Here is an 8,964-nt window from a genome sequence, read left to right on the forward strand (position 1 = left end):
AAATACATACCGGTAGTTAAATGACAAAAAATATGATATTCGCAATGTCATTAAGCAACAACAACAACAAAAACATACATAGCTACTACAATTTCGAAACATGATTTTGTCATCAGTTCAGTACCATTTGTTTGATTTTGTGGACCCACGACTAGACTTTATCCATGTTTAGTTGCTAGCGATGCTAGTCAGCATAGGCTGCTACGTGATAAACAGTTCGTGTTAGTGAATTAGCTACCTAGCTAGCCAGCCTAACAAGCTGTCACATCCAGTGGAAACCGATGCAACCCTGCTGCCAAATAAGGGCTAGCTCGATGACCCGTGGTAACAGTGGGGTCCCCATGAGTTTCAAGGCTTTAATAAGTCCTATCGTGCAGAAAAAGCGAATAAAATACTGGTTGATGAGCTAGCTAAATTAGCTAGCAAGACGGATATGACCGTTAACAGCGTGCATGCACAAATGCATGATGACACCTTGTATCTCAGTGAAGCAGGCATGCAGAACGAGATCGCCCCACCAAGCCAGATAGTAGAGGGGTACAACAACGCCGGGACACAGAGGCATAGCTCATACAATTATATTTTGTTCCAGTCAATGACAATACATGTTGAATAATAAATACCTGCGTCAAATATATGGCATCGCATGCTAGTGCAAAGATAGCTTGCATGAAAATCCGGTGACCACTAGATGTCCTTGTATATCCACATTTAGATCAACTGTACTTGATTTTTCATCAGTACTGTGAATGACAAGCCCACTGAATCTAGTTTAATAATCTTTATACTCAGCAGGTAGAGGCCTAGGTACTTCAAATCAGTGCTTAATTTGAGCAGGATCATGCCAGAACAGGATCCGGCACCGTTCCGTTCTGGACTGTTTTGTTCCGGAACCTACTTGGCCGAATCCGGTACCTCTCGTGCCATGAAAAATAATTTTCACTTTTTGCTATGTAACAATTATAATAAAAGCGATCAAAGTTCATTCGAGTTGCCTCTTCGTCAATTATCCTGCCCACTCATCTCTCCAGAGTTGCACTTCATCATTTGTTTCCTTATAGAATCATAGCTGCATGAAGGGTTCTGGAGGAATTTTCTAAAGTTACGGAATTACTGCTGTCTGTTCAGAAATAAATTAAATCATTCAGAATAGCCTAATACGTCATGAGAAACCCTATAATTTAGCTACAGAGGACCAATAGCTTTTTTTTAAATAGCCTAGCTGCGGATTGTAGCCCAATAACAAAGAATAGCCTACAGTCGGGAACGCGAGGCAAATCTGTCAGTGAAAAAACAGCACGCAGACAAAACAGGCCTTTTGTAATATTTCAAATACAATCGAGGGAAAACACAGGTTGAAAAGCAATGACTCTTGCTGAAAAGATAAGACTATGCTGTAGACTACCAAAATATTTGATCAACTCCCAAACATTGTTTTACAAAACAGAGAGAGGGAGAGATAGGCTTTTGACACGAGCGCATCGACAATCTCCAGCGAGTGAGCTGCGCATCATTGGGTGAGTCAGTGAAACTGGAAAGCATTTTTAGGACTAATTTCCTCCTCATATGTTTCTCTACAAACCTAGGCCTATAGGCTATTGATGGATTCAAGACAAGGTCGTTTTTATTGATCTCAGATACTAAGTTTGTCAGTGTCAAAGTAGCCTGCCATTTCGATCATTTGTGCGGATTAAAAAAAGATAATGCCAAAGTCTCCAGTCATGTAAAAGGATGTAGAATTGCACGAAATGCGGTTTTAAAAAGGCCAACACTTTCCCGGACCCTAGGCTACTAAAAATGTTCCCCATGTGTTCACCTACTGTAAATGGCTCTACTCTACTGCTCTACCCAAATGTGATGATATGCGTTCAATGCTCTATTATAATAGGTGATCTTTTTTCTCATGAGTTCTGGTACCACAGAGCCCCCCCTCTGGCACCTCCCAATTTACAAATTAAGCTCTGCTTCAAATTTGTATTTTACAAGGCAAGTCAGTTAAAAACAAATTCTTATTTTCATTAAAGGCCTAGAAACAGTGGGTTAACTGCCTGTTCAGGAGCAGAATGACAGATTTGTACCTTGTCAGTTCAGGGATTTGAACTTGCAACCTTTCGGTTACCAGTCCAACACTCTAACCACTAGGCTACTTGTCTTCATGAAGGGTTTCATGTGAGCCTGTTTGCATCCCTCCCAGCTGCCCACTGCATTGAGGCTAGGTAACACAGTCACCACAGATAAATCCATGATAACCAAAAACAAGCATTTCTCAACGGCTGGCCATGCCTTCCTCCTGGCTACTCCAACCTCGGCCAACAGCTCCATGGGAAAGGAAGATGATTCTAAGAAGCAATTTGTTCATTTGGCTGGTGTCAAGTAAAGTATGTGACTAGTACTTACAATAGGAGACATGGTTATGTGATGGGGTGATAGTACTTACAGTAGGAGACATGTGATGGGGCGATAGTACTTACAGTAGGAGACATGTGATGGGGCGATGGTACTTACAGTAGGAGACATGTGTACTTACAGTAGGAGACATGTGGGGCGATAGTACTTACAGTAGGAGACAGCCACGCCAGCAGTGCTTTGTCAACATTGTCCCATCACGCACTAGTGACTCCTGTGGCGGGCCAGGTGCAGTGCACGCAGCAGTGCACGCTGACACGGTCGACACGGCTGGCTTCCAGGTTAAGCGGGCATGGTGTCATGAAGCAGTGTGGCTTGGCTGGGTTGTGTTTCGGAGGATGCACGGCTCTTGGCTCTCGCCTCTCCCAAGTCCATATGGGAGTTGTAGCAATGGGACAAGACTGTAACTACCAATTGGATACCACTAAATTGGAGAAGAAAAAAAAAGAATTCACCTTGGGGGTTTGTGGTATATGGCCAATATACCTCCACGTTGCGTTGTGCCTAAGAACAGCCCTTGACCGTGGTATATTGGCCATATACCACACCTCCTTGGGCCTTATTTCTTAATTGTACACATTTGGACACTTTTACAATTATTGTATGGTAAACATTGACATCTGCCTGGGTGGAACACCCTCCATAATGGGTGTCTGTGTGGGACACCCTCCATTACGGCTCCATCAGTGCTGAGCCCTCTCACTCTGATTGTATGGGACACTCAATTACGGCTCCTTGTGTTTCCAATCTTCTTCCTCTGGCAGGATTACTTCCACGTGCAACTGTCAGACGACAAGCAGGTGAGGTACTTCCTGGAGCTGAGCTATGCTGGTGCCATCCTTCGGGACAGCTGGGTCCTGACAGACGTTGGCATCACCCCTAGCAGTGCCATCTGCTGCCTGCTGAAGGTACCAGCCAAACACCTAGCTGTTTCTACCCGTGCTTGAAAATGCATATCAAAGTGAGCTGGCTATTGCTTGAAACAGCTTCATACTATCATTAACATAAAGTGTTTCAGATTTAGTGTGGTAATATATAGTATGGTTATATAGTATGGTTAAATAGTATGGTTATATAGTATGATTATATATATTATGGTGATATAGAGTGTGGTAATATATAGTATGGTTATATAGTATGATTATACAGTATGGTTATATAGTATGATTATATAGTATGATTATATAGTATGGTTATATAGTATGATTATATATATTATGGTGATATAGAGTGTGGTAATATATAGTATGGTTATATAGTATGATTATACAGTATGGTTATATAGTATGGTTATATAGTATGATTATATAGTATGGTTATATAGTATGATTATATAGTATGATTATATAGTATGATTAGGTATGATTAGGTGATTTAGTTCATTCAAACAGGTGCCATTAATACAGGTAACGAGTGGAGGACAGAGGAGCCTCTTAAAGAAGAAGTTACAGGTCTGTGAGAGCCAGAAATGTTGCTTGTTTGTAGGTGACCAAATACTTATTTTCCACCATAATTTGCAAATAAATTCATTAAAAATCCTACAATGTGATTTTTCTGGATTTTTTTTTCTTCTCATTTTGTCTGTCATAGTTGAAGTGTACCTATGATGAAAATTACAGGCCTCTCTCATCTTTTTAAGTGGGAGAACTTGCACAATTGGTGACTGACTAAATACTTTTTTGCCCCACTGTATAGTGTGGTGGTATATAGTATGGCGATATATAGAATGTTGAGGTCACCCTGCTTGAGACTTAAAGTAATATTGCCCTTGCTCAACCAAGACCATGGTTATGGTAGAGTGATTGGTTAGTAAGGACACTGCTTTATACCGAGACCATGGTTATGGTAGAGTGATTGATTAGTAAGAACACTGCTTCGTGAGTGTGAAGTGTTGTTGTACAGAGGTCCCTGGGTACATGTCCAGAGCCAGACAGGGACAGAACTCACTCTGTTCCACAAAGTTCTGTGGAAGATTTGCTAACAGAGGAGAGTGGTTATGTATCTAAGTACAAATTTAACCATCAGAATAATGTTTATTTGTGTTCCTTACTCCTTACTTACACATCCCATCATTGACATAGTCAAAGCCAGACCTTCTGTCTGTCTCTCCTTCTTGCTGGTTGACTAGAGTGGAAATCTATAGTATTGTATGGTTGACCTGGGATAGAGCTGAAATGTGGCCCGATGTAGTGTTGCCTTTGTACCAAACACCCTTACAGTCATAAACCTTTTCCCCATGTAATCGCCTCGACCTCAGTCTGGTGTTCGCTAACAGTATCTGAAGAGTCTGTATACCCAGTGGTGTATAGTACAGTAGAGCACAGCAGAGTACAACATACTACAGTAGAGCACAGCAGAGTACAGCAGACAGAGTACAGTAGAGTACAGCAGAGTACAGTAGAGCATAGCAGAGTACAGCAGAGTACAGTAGAGTACAGTAGAGTACAGCATGCCGTATAGTAGGAGAAGAAGAGGCCCTTTGGGTTCATTGAAATACATATTCATAATATTTATGTTAACAATTTAATCTGCACCCAGATTAGTCTTCAATTTAATTTTCACCCAGATTAGTGTTCAATGTAATCTGCACCCAGATTAGTCTTCAATTTAATTTTCACCCAGATTAGTGTTCAATTTAATCTGCACCCAGATTAGTGTTCAATGTGATAGAACAAAACTCAGTACAGCACATGAATTAGAAAATGTTGTTACAAGTTTGAGCCACGAGATGGTGGTAGATTATAAATTTAAATAGCATGGACCTTTGATTTGTCTCTGGATAGAAATTGCCCTTGGGCACAGATCTAGGATCAGTTTACTCTCACCAAATCCTAACCATTACTATTAGCAGTAAAAAAACACAAACCAGACCTAAGATCAGTGCAAAGGAGCCACTTCATCTTACCCCTGTAATTATATGACTCCTAACTTATATATACTGAGTGTACCAAACATTAGAAACACCTTCCTAATATTGAGTTGCACCCCGCCTTTTGCCATCAGAACAGCCTCAATTCGTTGGGGCATGGACTCTACAAGGTGTTTGAAAGCGTTCCACAGGGATGCTGGCCCATGTTGACTCCAATGCTTCCAACAGTTGTGCCAAGTTGGCTGGATGTTCTTTGGGTGGTGGACCATTCATGATACACACAGGAAACTGTTGAGTGTGAAAAACCCCAATAGCATTGCAGTTCTTGACACAAATCGGTGCACCTGGCACCTACTACCCCGTTCAAAGGCACTTAAATATTTTGTCTTGCCCATTCACCCTCTGAATGGCACACATACACAATCTATGCCTCAATTGTCTCAAGGCTTAAAAATCCTTCTTTAACCTGTCCGCTCCCCTTCATCTACACTGAAGTGGATTTAACAAGTGACATCATTAAGGGATCATAGCTTTCACCTGGATTCACCTGGTCAGTCTTTGTCATGGAAAGAACAGGTGTTCATAATGTTTTGTTTACTCGGTGTATAAACACAACATAGGTATTTATGTAAAACAAGTGAATTTACTGTATGTCCATGGTCTTATACTTCAGCGGGAGCCGGTGGTGCGTGTGTTCAGTGCCGTGACGGGGGAGACCCTCTCAGTCTTGGGCACTGTGTTTCTCCTGAGTACGTCTGTGGCCAGGCTCATGACCCTGGTGTCCCAGCAGTGTGGGCTTCCCGTCAGCTCCTTCAGACTGAGCTCTCCCACCGGCCTGCAACTCTACGACTGCAACCGGCTGCACGACTACGCCATTGACCTGGGTATGGCCTTCCTTGTGCAGTAGATGAATGGTCCTCTGGCTCAACACCTTATGGATGTAACACAGAGACAAATGGACTGTATGGAACACATTCTTGGTTCATGGCAACCAGGAGGACAACCTGCATGTGTCTCTGTCTCCCAGGGGCTACTCTACGGTTGGACACCTGGGATGGGTGGGCGGAGTTCCTCAGAGGCTGCTTCCTGGGACACAGACTGACCGTCCAACGACACCTGTCTAGGGAGAGACCTGTGATGAGGTCAGAATACACATCTACACACTGAACTGTATGATAGACTTACTATCAACAGTGATGGTACTGAACCTTTATATAGCTTACATATTCTCGTGTTTTTTTCCTTGACCCTGTATATAGCTTACAATAAAGGTACTGACCCTGTATATAGCTTACAATGATAGTACTGACCCTGTATATAGCTTACAATGATAGTACTGACCCTGTATATAGCTTACAATAATGGTACTGACCCTGTATATAGCTTACAATAAAGGTACTGACCCTGTATATAGCTTACAATGATAGTACTGACCCTGTATATAGCTTACAATAATAGTCCTGACCCTGTATATAGCTTATATTCTCGTGTTTTTTTCCTTCATAACCCTGATATTTAATACTGCATTGTGGGAAAGAGCTTGCAAGTAAGCATTTTACTGTACTGTTTTATAACCCACTGTATCTTGTGAACTTGACAAAAAAAACTTGAAACGTGTTATAAATACATTGATTCTGTATTATTCCAGGTTCCAGCTCCGGGTGGCACTCTACATCGCTGCTTCTCTGGGCCACCTGGACCTGGCCGGCTGGCTGCTGGAGAGGGGGGTGCATGTCATTGAGCCGGTGGGGGTTCACCATTACCGTGAGTGGTGCCACCAGACGGCCCACCCCGACGTCGCCAAGTGTCCCGCTGTCGCCTCCATCGAGCACGGCCAGCTCACCATCCTCAAACTCTTTATCGCCAGCAGCGTTCTGACCCTTGCCTGTCGGGATCCCCAGGGTCGCGACCCCCTGAGGATCGCCCTTCAGTACGGCCACAGGGAGTGTGTGATTCACCTGGCCACCAGGCTGTGCTCTGTGGTGGTCCTCCCAGGTATGGCCCTGCCCATGCGGACATACCTCCAGATAAAGGGCTGGGTGAGGCTGGGGCAGAGGAGGGCAGCATCCAGGCACTGCATGGGCCTCAACAGGGCTCTGTTCAGGAACAGGGTGGGCGACACGGTCCTGGTGGACGGCTTCACCCTCCCCAAGATGTCCTCCAAGCCCAGGAGGAGTGAGGCCAAGGCGGGTATCAGGGTGATGTCCACAGCCTCTCAAAGTTTGACCCCCATCAACTGCCCATCTCATGTATCCTGCCCGCTCCGCGCCCTGGCATCCCAGGATAAACCTCTTCAACTACCGAAGCAACACCCTGTGGCCACGAGGGATGAAAGAGAGAAGAAGAGGGAATGTGGAGGGAAGGGATGTGAGGAGGATGAGAGTGGGGATCAGAACAGCAACCAATGGAGGAGCAGAGTCCCGCTCCCGCCCATTTCCAGAGACACCAATCTCAGACCTGTGTTTGCCTCGCCAAACTCCGCCCAGATACTCACCACCTCACTGGAGGCCTTTTCTCTCCACTGCGACCGCACACCCAGAGAAAACGCCATATACTGTTTGGCCTTGGCCAGGTTTTACCACTTCATCACTGCCTATGATATACCCTTATCCTCCCTGAATAGATTTCAGTACAAACAAATCATGAGCCAACCATCATGCTTAGAAGGTACATAGTCAAATCAAATCAACTCAAACTTTATTTGTCACATGCGCTGAATACAACAAGTGTAGATCTTTCCGTGAAATACTTTACTTACAAGCCCTTAACAAACAGTGCAGTTCAAGAAGAGTTAAGATAATATTTACCCAATAAACTAAAGTAACAAATAATAAAACATTTGAACTTGTCCAGTGGCCATTTGATTAATTGTTCAGCAGTCTTATGACTTGGGGTTAGAAGCTGTTATAGGTTTACCCTAACAAGTCCTGAAACAAATCATGAGCCAACTATCATGCTTAGAAGGTATATAGTGTCAGTCTTATTGGTTCACCCTAACAAGTTGTTTCAGTATGGGGAGAGGATAGAATGTAAGGGCGCTTCATTAATGTATTGAGGCCATTACATATACAGTATTTCACAATGCTAGGACACAGATTTGGTCTCCTAACCTTGTTCTGGTTGATTGACTCTCTAACAGTGCCTTCACACAGAGACCATGGTTGCAGCAGCTGAATGTAGCGCGGACTCTGTCCAGGAGGAGTGCTCAGCACATTGGGTAGACACCAGGATCCTGGTCATTAGGCAGATTAAACATACTGAAACAAGGAGGGACAACCTGGAATTGTCCAAAAAGGAACTCTTATTTTTATTTTTTACAGTGAACAAGATGAGACTTTGGAACGGATGATGCCTGAAACAATGCGGACGACTTAGAATTTCGTTCCTTTGGATGAGGCTTATAGATATAGTCAGTACTGTGTTTGATTTGTGTGCAGAAAGTTTACAACGGCAGGCAGTGGCTTCTCAGTCATTCCTATTCTCAAGTAACAAAAAACGTATCATATTTCACTGGCTATTTGTAGTAGCCAAATGTGAATGGAATTATTATTATTCTAGAATCATTTAGTTGACTGAATGTGACTATGTGGTTGTGCTGTATGTGATTGTACTGAATGTGGTTGTACTGTACGTGATTGTAAGTGTTTGACATGGGTCTAATTGAGGCTCCCCCCCCCCCCCCCACACTT

General features: G+C 43.4%; 1 pseudogene; it reads left to right on the forward strand.

Annotated features, from left to right (window-relative positions):
* The first annotated feature begins 2,537 nt into the window (after nt 1-2,537).
* On the forward strand, nt 2,538-8,650 carry LOC139396423 (protein ANKUB1-like; annotated as a pseudogene).
* The last annotated feature ends 314 nt before the right edge of the window (nt 8,651-8,964 follow it).

Source organism: Oncorhynchus clarkii, unplaced genomic scaffold (genome assembly GCF_045791955.1).
Source record: "Oncorhynchus clarkii lewisi isolate Uvic-CL-2024 unplaced genomic scaffold, UVic_Ocla_1.0 unplaced_contig_3418_pilon_pilon, whole genome shotgun sequence".
NCBI classification, from domain to species: domain Eukaryota; kingdom Metazoa; phylum Chordata; class Actinopteri; order Salmoniformes; family Salmonidae; genus Oncorhynchus; species Oncorhynchus clarkii.